At 51.5% G+C, this 13,618-nt stretch overlaps 1 protein-coding gene across 7 annotated transcripts in view; it reads right to left on the bottom strand.

Moving 5' to 3' along the window:
• MBNL3 (muscleblind like splicing regulator 3) overlaps positions 1–3,730 on the bottom strand; it is an 89,815-nt gene extending 86,085 nt beyond the window's left edge. For 4 of the 7 annotated variants that reach the window (XR_005565974.1, XR_005565975.1, XM_027746529.2 and 1 more), the window contains exon 1: positions 1,884–1,960. The gene's annotated coding sequence lies outside the window, so the exon portion shown is untranslated. Of the gene's footprint in view, positions 1–1,644; positions 1,699–1,883; positions 1,961–3,593 lie in introns of those variants that run through there. The other 3 variants (XM_039387828.1, XM_039387830.1, XM_027746531.2) reach the window with 3 other exon arrangements.
• Between the last annotated feature and the right edge of the window lie 9,888 nt (positions 3,731–13,618).

Raw genomic sequence — 13,618 nt, 5'->3', positions numbered from 1 at the left:
CTCTAATTACCGGATCATGTTACATGTCCAACAACTGCTGCAATTCAGTCTTGCCTGATACACCCCAGCTCAAAATTGGTCATCTCACCTCTCACTCTCATACTTTTTGGCAACCTTTGAATGGAGGCAGGGATACCTAGCAACACCTCAGCATCTGACACACATGCACCCCAAGCTCCAGAAAGATTAAGTCATTATTCCTTGCGCTAACGAAGGCAACGACTTCCATCAACGCAGAATAAACTAGTTTTAGGCAAACAGCACGGACATACACTACTGCTCACATGCTTCTCTGTGCAAACGCAATACAGGATTACTGCTAATAGCCACAGCATCGTGAACCCGCACGTCGCTCCCCGAGCCAGGTGTTGATCACACACGGAGCCTATCCGAGCAAGACGGGAGTTTTCAGAGACGCAAAAGCTGCAGGAATCAGGCTTTCGGAGTTTCACTACCTCAAAGGCAGGGGATGTTCCTTACAGCAGCGCACGTCTTGCCTTTGAGCTCAAAACTGCATCCGCAGCTCCCGCTGCCATGAAAGGGGAAGGTTTTCTCCCCGCAGCCGCTCGCCCGCGCCTGAACCGAATGTTAACAGGTCTGTGCCTCGCGTCTGCCTCGCCACCGCCTCATGCTCGGCCGGGGAATGCTCTGCTCCCCGGGAGGACGAGCTGTCCGGCCATGGCTCGGCGATGATTCAGCAAGGGGGTGGCTCCCGGTGGGAAGGCACACCTCCTGCGAGCTGTCACACCGCGGGGCCGGGGCAAAATGGGAGAGAGAACTTGCTCTGTCTATCATGGCTGCACTTTCCAAAATGCGTAACCTGCCTTGGCAGGGTTCAGGGGGGCGAAGGGGCGAAGCGCGAGGGGGTGTGGGGGTATTTCCATCAGCAGGCACATGGAAATAATTGAAGGAAACATCTCGAAGCTTTTAACTATCGCACAAGTAAATGAAAGAAGAAAAAAAAAAAAAAAGCCAGACACTTTGGGAGCCAGCATCAACTTCGCCAGGCTGTGTTCTTTGTTTCTAGGCAGACTCCAGTGCGGTGGCAAGAATGAACAAATGCGCATGTCTTCATAAGAGTCCAAAAAAAAAAAAAAAAAAAAAAAAAAAGGAAAAAAATCCCCCCTCCCCTCCGGCCCCTCTCTCGCCGCTGCGGCGGCCGGAGCCCTCCGGAGAGAGTTCGGGCTGCTTTTCCAGAAGTAAAACTCCACTTCCCTCTACTCCGAGCAGGGGTTTTGCAGCGCTACGAGGCTTTCGGGGGGTTACGGCAGCGCCTGCAACACTTTCGGCTGAAAAAATTTAGTTTCGGTGCGGGTTTCGTGGTATATTTTCTTTCTCTCCCTTTTAAAGCACAGCACGCCGTCCCCGCCACGCTCCGGCCGCGCCAGCCGCCCTGCGCAGCGCCCGGCGGAGCGGCGCGGGGCCCGGCCCGCCGCCGCCAGACAAAGGAGCGATGCGGAGTCGCGCCGGCACCCGCGGCCGGTCCGCCGGCGCTCCCGGGACACCCGCCCGCGGCACCGACACCGGGACCAGCCCCCGCCACCGGGACCAGCCCCCGCCGCCGCGCCCCCCTCCCCGGAGCGCGCCCCCCGTGCCCGCGGCTCGGCGTGGGCACCGAGCCCCCCGCGGCCGCCCCGGCCTTACCTCGGCGGTGGCGGCGGCGCTCGCAGGCAGCGGCGGCCGCTCCGTGCCACGCGCGGCGGCGCGGGGCGAGCCACGGGGGCCGGTTTAGCGCGGGGGCCGCCTGCGCGCCGCCATTTTAACGCCTCCCGCCCGCCCCCCGCCCCCCCCCCCCCCGCTCCCCGCGGCCACGCGCGGCGTGGAAATGCCACTCAGCGTGTCCCCCCCACCCCAACCCCGTCCTTCCCCGTCCCCGCCGTTACATTTACGCAGCGGCTCCTGGGTCGCCGGGCCCGCCGTGGCGGAGCGGTAGCAGCAGGGCAGCAGCAGCAGCCGCCGCCGTCGTGGCCCCTCCGCCGCCGCCGCCGCCTCCCGCCGCCGGGCGCACATGGTACGCTCCGGGGCCGCGCCGCGCCGCGCCCCGCCGGCCGCGCGCGCCGCCCGGCTGCTGCCATGGCAACCGCCCCGCGACCCCCGCCCCGCCGGGCCCTGCGGGACGAGCCCCGGGATGGCCTCTCCCGCACCTCCCGGGATGCCCGCACCGCCTTGACACCTCTTCCCGGCCGCAGGACCCCCGCTTCACCAAGTCTACCTGTCCCTAAAGCCACCACCACAGGCACCTGCTGCGGGGCTGCGTCCCTGCTGTCCCCAAATCACCGGCACAACTCCCTGACATGTCTCCTCCGTCCCCTTGCTGTGTCCCCACTGTCCCCAAAACCGTCGTCATGTCTGGCTGCTGAAGGGTTGCATCTGTGCTGTCCCCAAAGCCACCATCACATCTCCCACAATGTGCCCATACTGTCCCCAAAACCACTGTCATGCCCACCTGCTAAGGGGTTGCATCCGTACTGCCCCCAACCCACTGTCACACCTCCTTGCTATGTCCCCAATGGCCCCAAAATTACCATCACATCCACCTGTTGAGGGGCTGCATAACCTCTGTCCCCAAACCCACCATCATATCCTCCACACTGTGTCCCTGCTGTCCCCAAAGCCACCAGTGCATTCCCCTGTTGAAGAGTTGTATCCCTATTGTCCCCAAACCACTGTCATACACCACTTCTGTGTCCCCTCTGTCCCCAAAGCCACCATCACACCTTCTTGCTGCATCCCCACTGTCCCCAAAACCACCATCATGTCCACCTGTTGAGGGGCTACATTCCCACTGTCCCCAAAGACACCATCTCATCCCCCCGTTGTATCCCTGCTGTCCTCAAAGTCACTGTCACATACCCCCAGTATGTCCCCTCTATCCCCAAAGACACCATCACACCTTCCCATTCTGTCCTCTCTGTCCCTAAAGCCACCATCACCTCCCCCTGCTGAGGGGTTGCATTCCTACCGTCCACAAACCACTATCATGCATCCCTGTTACGTCCCCTCTGTCCTCAAAGTCAGCATCACACCTTCTTGCTGTGTCCCCACTGTCCCCAAAACCACCATCACATCCACCCGCTGAGGGGCTGCATTCCCACTGTCCCCAAAGCCACCATCACAAACCCCCACTATGACCCCTGTATCCCCAAAGCCACCATCATACCTTCTTGCTGTGTCCCCACTGTCCCCAAAGGCACCATCTCATCCCCCCATTGCGTCCCTGCTGTCCTCAAAGTCACTGTCACATACCCCCACTCTGTCCCCTCTGTCCCCAAAGCCACCATCATATACTCCCACTGTGTCCCCTCTATTCCCAAAGCCACCATCACACCTTTCCATTCTGTTCCCGCTGTTCCTAAAGCCACTATCACATGCTCCTACTGCGCCCACCCTTTTGTCCAAAGCCATCATTGCATCCCCTCGTGAGGGGTTGTGTAACCTCTGTCCCCCAAGCAATCATCACATCCCTCCAAAGACATCTCATTTGTCCTCAAAGCCACCACCACATCCCCCTGCTGTGTCCCCTCCGTCCCCAAAGCTATTGTCATTCCCCTCCCAAGAGGGGCCGTGTCCCTGGCAGGCTTGGCCACCCTTACCTGGGTAGTGGCACAGCTCTTCCACGCTGCAGTGCTCATTTTCACTCCTGTTTTGCAACAGAAGATTGCGTACGCCAGGACAGTCGCGAGGGAGAGTAGGCGCAATGTGAAGCAGATGAGCGAGTAAATCATGAAGCCGCCGTACATGTTCTGCATACTGCAAACGAGGAGCTAATTTCCTGGCAGCCGGCTTCAGGATGCTTCAAGTCAGTCTCTGCCGATGCGGCCCTTAAAAACCTCCCAGGCTGTGGCTGCAAACAAGCCTGGCTCCTTTCTCACTTTAGCATCTAACTCCCACAAATATAGATAATTGAATTATGCATTTTGTCAGGGTAAGCAGAAAACAACCAGCAACCACCCGATCACTGAAGAAAACAGAGTCAATCAATTTTTTTTTTCTTTTCTTTTTTTTTTTTTAATTCAGCATTTTATGGGGCTCGGTGACATTTTGTCAAGCATGAGCTCAACCAGATGCAGACAGAAGCAGCTGAGGGTTGTTTATTGCACACAGAGTGGCCCTCCCTGACAGAAGCACTAATGGAAATGACACTAATAAAACTGTCATGTTCGTGTCTGAGCAGCAAAGTGTGATTTCTGTACCCTGTTCTGACAACCACTTCCCCAGTGACCACCAGCAGATCACTTCTCCTTCCTTCCTAGTTACCACCACTGATTCATAGTTGAGATCAATTAGTTAATGTTTGCAAAGTCAGTTGAAGATGACAAAGCATTACATACTGCTAATAAAACCATAATGATCCCACTGTTAAACATTAAACACACAACGAGGTGTAAAAAAACATACCACATTTATGGAAAATTCCTCTTGCTGCAAGGACAAAGGATTAGCTCCTGAAAAAAGAAGGACAAGCTCAAATTTGCACCACAGGATTGTGTCTCAGGGGTTTGGCTTCTGTTTAAGTCTTTGCTACCGATTATTTGTGTAACTGTGGGCACATCACTTGAACCAGCAGTTGCTGACCCACCTGAATGTGGCAACTTCATCCAGAGCTAGACAATAATCACCAGAAGCTTTTGGAAAGTGCTGGTCCTTTTCATTTCGTGCCTCCACTTCCCAGTCTGCTAAATGGGATGAGAACTGCAGCTGTGTAGCTTGATTTTGCAGGCAAGATAATACAGCAGTGAGCAAACCCTGGCAACATGGCCATTAGAAGCCTGGAGAGCTGTGCTGTGCGTGAGGCACGTCACACCACAGTGCAAGGAATAAAAGTGGGTGTGTGGGACTTTCTAGGAGATTTTTCTTGGCAATGAGTCTTGCTTCAGATGTAAAACTGGTAGCTGTGCCACCGGTAGGGCTTCGGGTCGCTGTATGTAGAGCAGTGCATGTCTGATGCTCTGACCTACAGGCAAGAAGGAAGAGAGGAACCAGGAAAACCACGTTAGTCTGTAGCTTTGGGCCTGCACGGGGCCACATTCACGGTGATGAGGCACTGGTGCTTCTGGCAGGGCAGAAGCCTTGGGTGGAGATTTGCACAACAGGAGCTCCAGGCAGTTCAGGATCTGGCACAGTGATCTTAGAGAGCAGAACTCCTCTCCAAAAAGAGCAGCCCTTTGACAAGGTATCCCTCATTTCCGCAATCGAACTGCCCTTTGCAAGGAGCACGCCTGAGCCGCAACAGCCTATTGCATCTTCCTCCTGAAATCTGATGCTGCCCTGCTTTGATGGTGATCAGTTGATGTCTGCAGAAAAGCTGAATCATGAAACAGAGGTTATAAACAAGGTTATTTTTAACGAAGGAAACAAATCCCACATCATGCAGAAGTCGTAGCAAGGAACTGTCAGCAAGGGCTCGCAGGTCTCACTTTTGCCCTGATGTTCTTTATGTCCTGGAGCAAATTAAAATCTCTCTAACCTTTAATTTACCTCCTTGTAACATGGACAAAGCAGCAGACTCCAGTTGTGCTTTCTTTGTACAGCAAAGCTCCTGGTGTGACAGTAAAGTGGTGCTGGGAGCTGCGCAATGCCAGGGGCTGGCTTGCACTGCCGCCCGGCACCTTGCAGAGCTATTTTCAGCCATGCAAAACGATCACATGCAGTATTTCAACAACGTTCATAGACGTTTCAAATGCAGAGAGAGACTACCCAGTCTGATTCCCTGCTCCCATATTTCACAGTCTTTCATTTCAATTCCCACATGCAGCCCAGTAACTTCTGCTTCATTTTGCTCACTGCAAACTCAAAATAGACAAGTTTTGTATCCCAGAGACCCATGCTGTGTCCTTCAAGCAGTGTATATGCAGGGTATATGTTGTAGATACCCAGGCCAGGGGGAGGGAAGATGGGACTGCTACACCTACAGCTAGCTGGGAAATTTCCTAATTATGCCATTTCTCTTTCTCACAATTAAATTCTTCCAAGAAAGGCATATTTCATTTTCCCGAGGAAAGATGCCTCAACTCAAGAAAGTAGGGGATTAAGGCTAGGACTGGTTAGATTTCCACACACTTTCCAAGAAATATGAACAACTCTGCATACAGATCCTTGTAAACCTGTCTTCTCTGCTCCATGCCCGATTTAACAAGTGCTTTGGGTGTGTCTCCCCAACATTACAGAGATAACAACTAAGGTTAAAGAACTCTAGATTTTTTGAAAATGTTTTGTAAATATATAAACACACACACATATATATTTATGAAAACTTTAGGAGATTGTAAACTTTCCTGCCATACTTATTTACAACACTGTTAGGGATTTTTGCTGCTGGAGGAGCTTACCTTGCTCACTCAACCTTCTTTGAGCTGAGTAATGATTTCCACATGGAAAATATCAAATAGAACCCAAAGCAGCAGTGGGTTGGATCCCAAGTGGGTTCTGCTCCTCCTGGCCCTGCCTGCTGTGGTAGCAGACACCAAACCTGCACTGGCTCAGAACACACACCAGCCCCTTGGCACAGGTGCCCGGAATCTCCAGCACAGCCGTGAGAAGTGGAACAGGACCAACCTTGCAAGCCAGTTCCCACTTGCAGGTGCCTGCAAGGACATGTGGCTGCATGCCAGCAGATGGAATAACCATCGCCCCTCACTAGTTATGGGGCAGGGATGCTGCAAGGCTACGCTAATTAGTGCTTGAGACGCCTCTGTGATCTGTAGATGAAAGGTGATTTACAGCTGCAAATTATTGCTCTCCTTCATGTGAAGTCTATTATTTTCTGGTGTCCCTCATTTTGACTCACGCCACATCCCATATTTGGTGTGGGGCAGGTTCCTCTCTATGGGCAGTTGTAAAGGTCCTTTACAGCCCCAGCTGGCTGCATGCTGTAGAAGCCCATGATCTGCTTGCAGCATCCACTTGAGGCAGCCTGGCCATGCCCATGCTTGGGAAACTTGGGCTGGAATTTGCACAAAACCGCAAAACTTGAACAGATGGCTTAGCTGGTGGGTTAAGAGGGGCTCTATTCAAGGTTGGGTACTCAGCTGAGCTGTGCACTCAATTCTGTGAACAGTCAGAGGACCAGTAGGGTGAACCAGGGAGGAGAAACAGGAATATCCCGAGCCTCTGTGCTTGGGACTGCCTCAGGGAAGGGGAAGAAGCCAGAGAGAACCAGACTGGGGCCTCTCAGTCTATAGCTTCTCACCTGTGTCCCAAACCTTCTGGGTAGGAATTACAAAGCAGGAAAGGTTTGTGTCTTTGGCAGGTGTCTGGAGGGAAGGGATATTGGGGTGGTTTTGTGAACAGCCCATGGATAGCAGAAGGAGCAGGTATATTCAATGCCCTTCCTGCATTATGCCCCATGGCACATACACCCCATCAGGTTGCAAAAAGCAAGTGACCTTTTGCTTTTTATTGATAAACAAAACAGCAGAAAGTAGCATGTGGTGTAAGGTAGTTGTAACAACAAAGGAAGAAATATCCCTGATACTCCACACCAGAGCAATTCTAGCACAAATTGGGATTTCCTTCCCTCTCTCTCCCCATGCAACTTTCCAGCTGGGAAAGTAAATGACCATTCACACAAGCAGGCACAAGGTAGTCAGGGATTTTTACAATTGAAAGAGATCTCCCACCTCCTGCCTAGCCCACGGCAGTTTCCACCTTCTCCCCCAAGGTCCATGACATTTTAAACGTTCCAGTGATGAGACTCACAGTGCTTGTTCACTCACATAGCAGTGAACAAGGAGGACTGGATGGGGTCTCCAGTCCTATGGCAGCCCTGTCTCCATCACCTTGTTCCCTCAGCTCCACCAAACCTTCCTGGCAGCCGTTTGCCCACACTGTGAATTGGTCTGAGGCTGCCGTTACTCTCCCCATGGACACAACAGTCACACTCTAATTCCAGCTTTGGCTTCCTCTCGACAAACTCATTTGGGTCCCATTTTCACGAGTGGCGGCTGCAGCACAAAAGGGCACTTGCTGCATCGCCTACACCAGCAACTGGGCTTCTGTGCTCCCTAAAATGCAAGCTGCTGCAGACTCTTGCCTGTCCCTGCCATCTCCCTGTGGGCCAGCGATGGCAACGGCCCAGCTTGTCCTCTGCAAAAGCCCTGCTAATGTACACACAGGCTGCCTGTGGATGTGGGGAGCAGAAACAAGGCTGCAGAGCTGCACCCCAGTGGCAATGTATGCACAGACAGAAGAAGACTATTTCAGAAGTGTTTGGGCCAAGAGGGCTAGTGAAGCCTGCAGTGGTTCTCTGGGTGAGTGTCACCTTCACACCCACCTGCAGATCCCTTTATGAATGACCATGAGGCCCATGGTCCCTGCATCCCACTCTGGAGGGACCTGGTGCTTCAGGCTGGTGTTGTGACCCCTCTCCCTGCTCCACATCCTTGCAGTTCTGTGAATCCTCTGAGGTACTAAGAAAGCCACAAGCTAATTCCTTTTCTCTCTACTAAAGGCAGCAAGATGATTAAAAGAGTTAGCCAAATATTGCTATGGGGAGCACCAAGTGGTAACTCATTAGAGCTCCCACCTGTGCTACAACAAACCCCAAGGAAAACACAGAAAGACCCCCACCATAATGTCCTGCTCTAGTCTCTAACCTGATGTTCTGCTGCATTTTCTTACTGCAAAGTTTTCTCCCAAAGGTTTTGTCCTGAATTCCTCAATGTATCCGGGCAGGGGGGCTTTGGGTCCGAAGTCGCTTTTGCACATCACTCACATGGCAGCAAAACTCAGCGTTTGCTGAGAGAGGACCCTGCACTGTATTCCAGCACTTCTCTATGGATTGTACTATGGGAAATGATGAAAATAAGTCTTCAAAACTTAACCCCACTCAAGCAAAAGCTGATTTTAATGGTCACTGTTGAGTATTAACCTTACATGTGTTACCAAGGAGTGAGCAGAGACAGACCATGAGCACCGCTTAGAAAATTATGTTTTACATAAAAGGTCAACAAGCCAGAATCAGTTTGACATCTTCTGTAAGATAAATCATGGTAGAGTGTTGGAAATCTTTTATTTTTAGCAGCTGAAGATTCGCAAATAACAGTTTTTAATAACCACAAATGGCGACATCAAAATGCCACACCCCAAACTGAAATCATCCCTCACTTCTTCTGGCAGGTGGGGAGGGATTTCTAAGCTTTCCTCCTCCTTTTAAACAACCGCTGCAGCAAAGAAACACTGAAAGGTGGAAAAAAACACACAATCTTGCGTGGTGGTGACATTGACAGATGTGATGGTGCAGGCTGTACATGACGTTGTGATTTTTTATTAATAACTCTGCACTGCAGAGCTCAGTTAGGAAAAGAAGGAGTGCCTGAGTGCGTGGGGAGGACAGCTTTGTTCTTTGGACTTGCAAGAGAAGGAACGTAACGTCAAAGGTAGAAACACTGGAGGGGAACAAGACTCACAAAGGAGGCAACGGGCTGTGGGTGGTTGTGAGCATCAGGTACAGGCAGCAAACAAGACCCCAGCCATCAGGTATCCAGGCTTTTAAATCAACCAACTTGGATCAGCAACAAGAGGGCAGGAAAAGATGCTCTCAATTAGTGGGAGCAGATAAGGGAGGTCCAGTTGTTTTACACAAAAGGGCTTGGAGGTTTTTCTTTGCTGACTAATATGGTGGGACACACACAGAACAATGCCTGGTCCATTCCTCCAGCAAAAGAACGTCCTTGTCCCTCCTGGCCCACACAAGTCACCCATGCAGAGGTGTGCAGAGCCAGGCAGGATGGGGAAGGAGGGCTCCCTTAGCAGCCACAGAGAAGCTGCTCTGCAGGAGGACATGGGCAGCTGTAGGAGCAGTTGGGCTCAGCCCCGCAGAGAGCGAGAGTGCCAGCATGTGATGAACACACTGTCCCCAGTCACGTCGCTGCACCGCCGAGGGGAAGGAAACCAAGCTTCAAAGGGAGGGAGGCAGGAGGGGCCCAAGTTTCCGGGGGTGGCTGCTCCCCAGTGTTTGTCATCATCTGAAAGACGAGTGAAAGTTTTCGCTCATGGGATAATTATTAAAGACATTTGGGTCTTGCTTTCACATGCCCTCTTCTTTTTTGTTTTTCTAATTAACTGTAAACCCCATCCTGGCTGCTAAACAGGGATCTGCGGAACTGAAGCTTGTATAAATGTAGTGATTTATGTTCCTTTGGAAGTGAACTGGCATTTCTGAGGAACCCCACCCAAGCCTAGCAAATACCAAGCGAGCACACTGACTCACTGGTTGCTGGCATTTGCTCCTCTCCCTCGATGGCTGGAGCCTTCAGCCAATTTGGGCACATGTGAGACAGTTCTGGTAAGTGAACCCCAATCCCCAGTGACACTGCCTTACACCGGAGAAGTGCCTGCCAAAACCTCTGGCTCCCAGGAGAGGCTCAGAAGGGAAGAGCAGCAGCACTGCAAGGCTGAGTCAAGCTGTAATCACCGGAGCGATGTGCTGAAGGAACCAGCGTGTTGGCACAGCCTCTGCCTCCAGCAAGGGCTAAGAACCTGCTGCCAATTCACAAGCATTGAAGTCACCCAAAGGCAGAGGAGAGCCCTGCAGAGTGGCCTGCCTGGCAAGCCTTGGCAGAAGCCCCTTTGCTTTGCTACACCATGAGAGAAGCTGGGAGGGTAGATAAGTTTGAGAAAGCTCTCAAAAAATCCAGTCCTGACTGCAGAAGGATCAGCCAAGGCAGCAATACCCCCTGAGCACCTGACACAGAGGAGCCCAGCTTACAGAAATTGGTTCAACCATTTGCAGGTGTGATATTGATTTAAAACAAAAAAAAAGTTACCATGTTGTTAAAATACCCCCTCCCTACTCAACACTCTGCTCCTTCATAGAAATACAGTTGTCTTTGATGACTTGAGGGTAAAAAGTCCCTTTTGACTGCAGCACTCCCGCCAGGGTTCAGAGCCACTCTCACAGGATGGTTCTTGCTCAGCTCATGGGGCATCTCTCACACTCACACACATCCCATATACATGAGACTCTCCTGGGACAGCCAGCTTGCTACCCCATGCACCCCAGAAAGGCCCCTTTCCCACACACCCATAGGTAGCAGCACTGACTGCAGGGGCACCCGGGTGGTATTTGCCTGGAAGAGCGTGTGCTGAGCTCCTACAGTTCCCAGATGCCATAAAGTGAACCAGCTGGGTTGGTCTTTCCCTGCTTTTTTTTCCTCGCTAGCTACCCATCCAATATCTGCTGTAATAAAAAAGGCAAATCAGAAAACAATGCGGTCTGTTTGTGTGTTGTAAACTGGGAGAACAGCTGCTACTCCTGGGCTAAATGGGAAGCCTTTCCATGAGGGCCATAAAAAGCAGAGTTTTTCCTTTCAGTTGCTGCATCATATCACAAAGAGTGGCTTCTGCCAGCCTTGATGCTTTTTTTCTAACCGAACTAGGTACAGCGGTGAGGAACAACACACAGGACACAACCCTGCCCCTCAGCACTCAGCTGTGCCTTTGGAGAGCCTGAGATGCATCTGAGAAGGAGAAAAATTGTTTCCCAACAGCACCCAGCATGCAGGGGAACCCTAACACACACTGTCCTCGGGGCATCCCTTTGGACTGTGGCATCAGCTCCAAACATGACCAGAACCATCCCCTCTGGAGTCCTTTCACAGATCATAGCACTGACAGGCACCATGTCCGTTGTGCATTGCAGATCACTTTGGAATAATGTCTCCATCTCTGATTTAAACAAACCTCCCTGGGTCATCAGTGGACTCAGGATGTGATGATGCTGAGGAATTATCTCCCTTTCCCTAACGGGTCCCCATTTCTTCCTCCACTGTCACGACTCCAAGCAGAAGTATGTACTAGGCTTAAGCAGAAGCTGAAAGCTTCTTTAAATCTGCTGTTGGGCCAGGCTGGGCAGCCCACTCTGTACACTCCCCACTGTCCCAAAACACACAGAGGCTTTGTTTAAGCATTACTCAGCTAATACTTCTTTTTCTATGACTTACAAAAGGTGCACTGTGGGAGAGCAGGAGAGGCTGGGAAGGACTGCCACAGTGCCACAGCTCCAACCTGTGATCCTCAAATGCGACAGTGTGTGTATCCCACCTACCAAGCTGCACATCCACCACCGTGCCATGGTTCAGCTGAAATCCTGGAAAACTTTCCTGACTAGTTAGCTAGTGTCTGTTTCTCTCTCCCAGCCTGTTGCTGGATTTGTTTATCTCCAGTGACAGGTCTTTTGGGGAGTTGCAGTGTCAGACCCAGGGACCCTTTGAAACTTTACACAGCTGGGGGCACAAAAAGAGCACAGGAGCAAGTGGAAATAAATAAACTGGAGATGTCTGCTCTTGGCTGAGAACAACCCTGTTTGACGGGAGGAAACTTTTGTCCTGTTTTCTGTTTTATCAGTGGAACAGCACTTGACAAGACCACAGCTCAGCTTTCCTTTTGTTGTCGTTCAGAGGGAAATATTTCTGCCTTACCAGAGATGATGTTTCCTTGTAGACAGAAAAGCAGCCCGTACCCGAGCTGCGGCAGAGACAGCTCATCAAAGCTCCAACAAAGCTGCTGTTGTGCTGCAACGCAGCAAAGCAAACAGCCCCCGCCTGTTATCATTTGGGCCTCACATGTGCAGCACAGCAACCACCATTAGCAACACCATGGGCTAAATTCTCACACCCCTGCTCTGATCCCAGCCTCGTTCCAGTAACAGCCCCACTCTTTTCCATAAAGCCACTACTGCAAATAGTCACTGTGAAAATTCAGCCCTTGGAGTGGCTGTGTGGCATGTCCTGGCCTTGCTGTGCATTAGTATCCTCAAGGATCCATCGGCACACAGGGATTGTATCACCACTTCCCCATATTAGCTCCCAGAGCAGGCAAAAATTATCTGTCATTCCACGTCATCCTTTATAAACAAATACAATTTGGGGTCTCTGGAAGTGGTCAGAATTTGGGACTTTGCTGGTGAGCTGGGACCTCCCATTCCCTGTTTCCCAACGCAAAGAGGGGTCAGGCAGAAGAAAAGCAGAGGAGCTCCCTCTCCCCTAGCCCCAAGGACTTCCCTCTGTGGGAAGTAGATACTGGGAGCAAAGGGGACTTTAAGAAGAGTGAGGGTGATGGGCAGGCAAATATCACGGAAGCAGGAGAAAAAGTTGGAATTTCAGATGAAACAGAGTTGCAAAAATAATTTCCAGTCACCTGAAACATTTTAATTGGGTCCTGGATACCTTCAACAGTGGCTGTCCTCCTGAGAGCAGGATACTGTGTAAAAGCATCACTTGGCTGTATACACAGTGTTTCAGTGTGGAAGAGGAATACAGGGCAGCATCCAAAGGGACCAACCTCACCTAAAGAGGGACATTCTCAAAAGGTAAAATTTGGTGGGGTTGAAGTAAATGCCTTTTTCCAATCTAAAATTTTGACAAACATCAGCATATTCAAACAATACACTTTACTTTCAACAAAACTGCTCCTCCAACATTCCCAAACAGTTATTTTCAGGATTTGCTCTTCAAAGACACCAGTTTTCCCAGGGGAGAGGGCAGGAGCGGGCAGGAGCAGGCAGGGCCCAGGGCTCTGGGGAGAAGGGCAGGAGCCTGGCAGCAGGCTGGGGATTGGTTTTTCCATGGCTCCCTCTAGTGTGTACAGTCCAAAATGGGACTGAACACATACATCGAAT

The sequence above is a fragment of the Pipra filicauda genome, unplaced genomic scaffold (genome assembly GCF_003945595.2).
Source record: "Pipra filicauda isolate LSUMZ 115617 unplaced genomic scaffold, ASM394559v2 scaffold58_size5111680_pilon, whole genome shotgun sequence".
Taxonomy (NCBI): domain Eukaryota; kingdom Metazoa; phylum Chordata; class Aves; order Passeriformes; family Pipridae; genus Pipra; species Pipra filicauda.
This window is presented reverse-complemented; position numbering and strand designations above follow the sequence as displayed.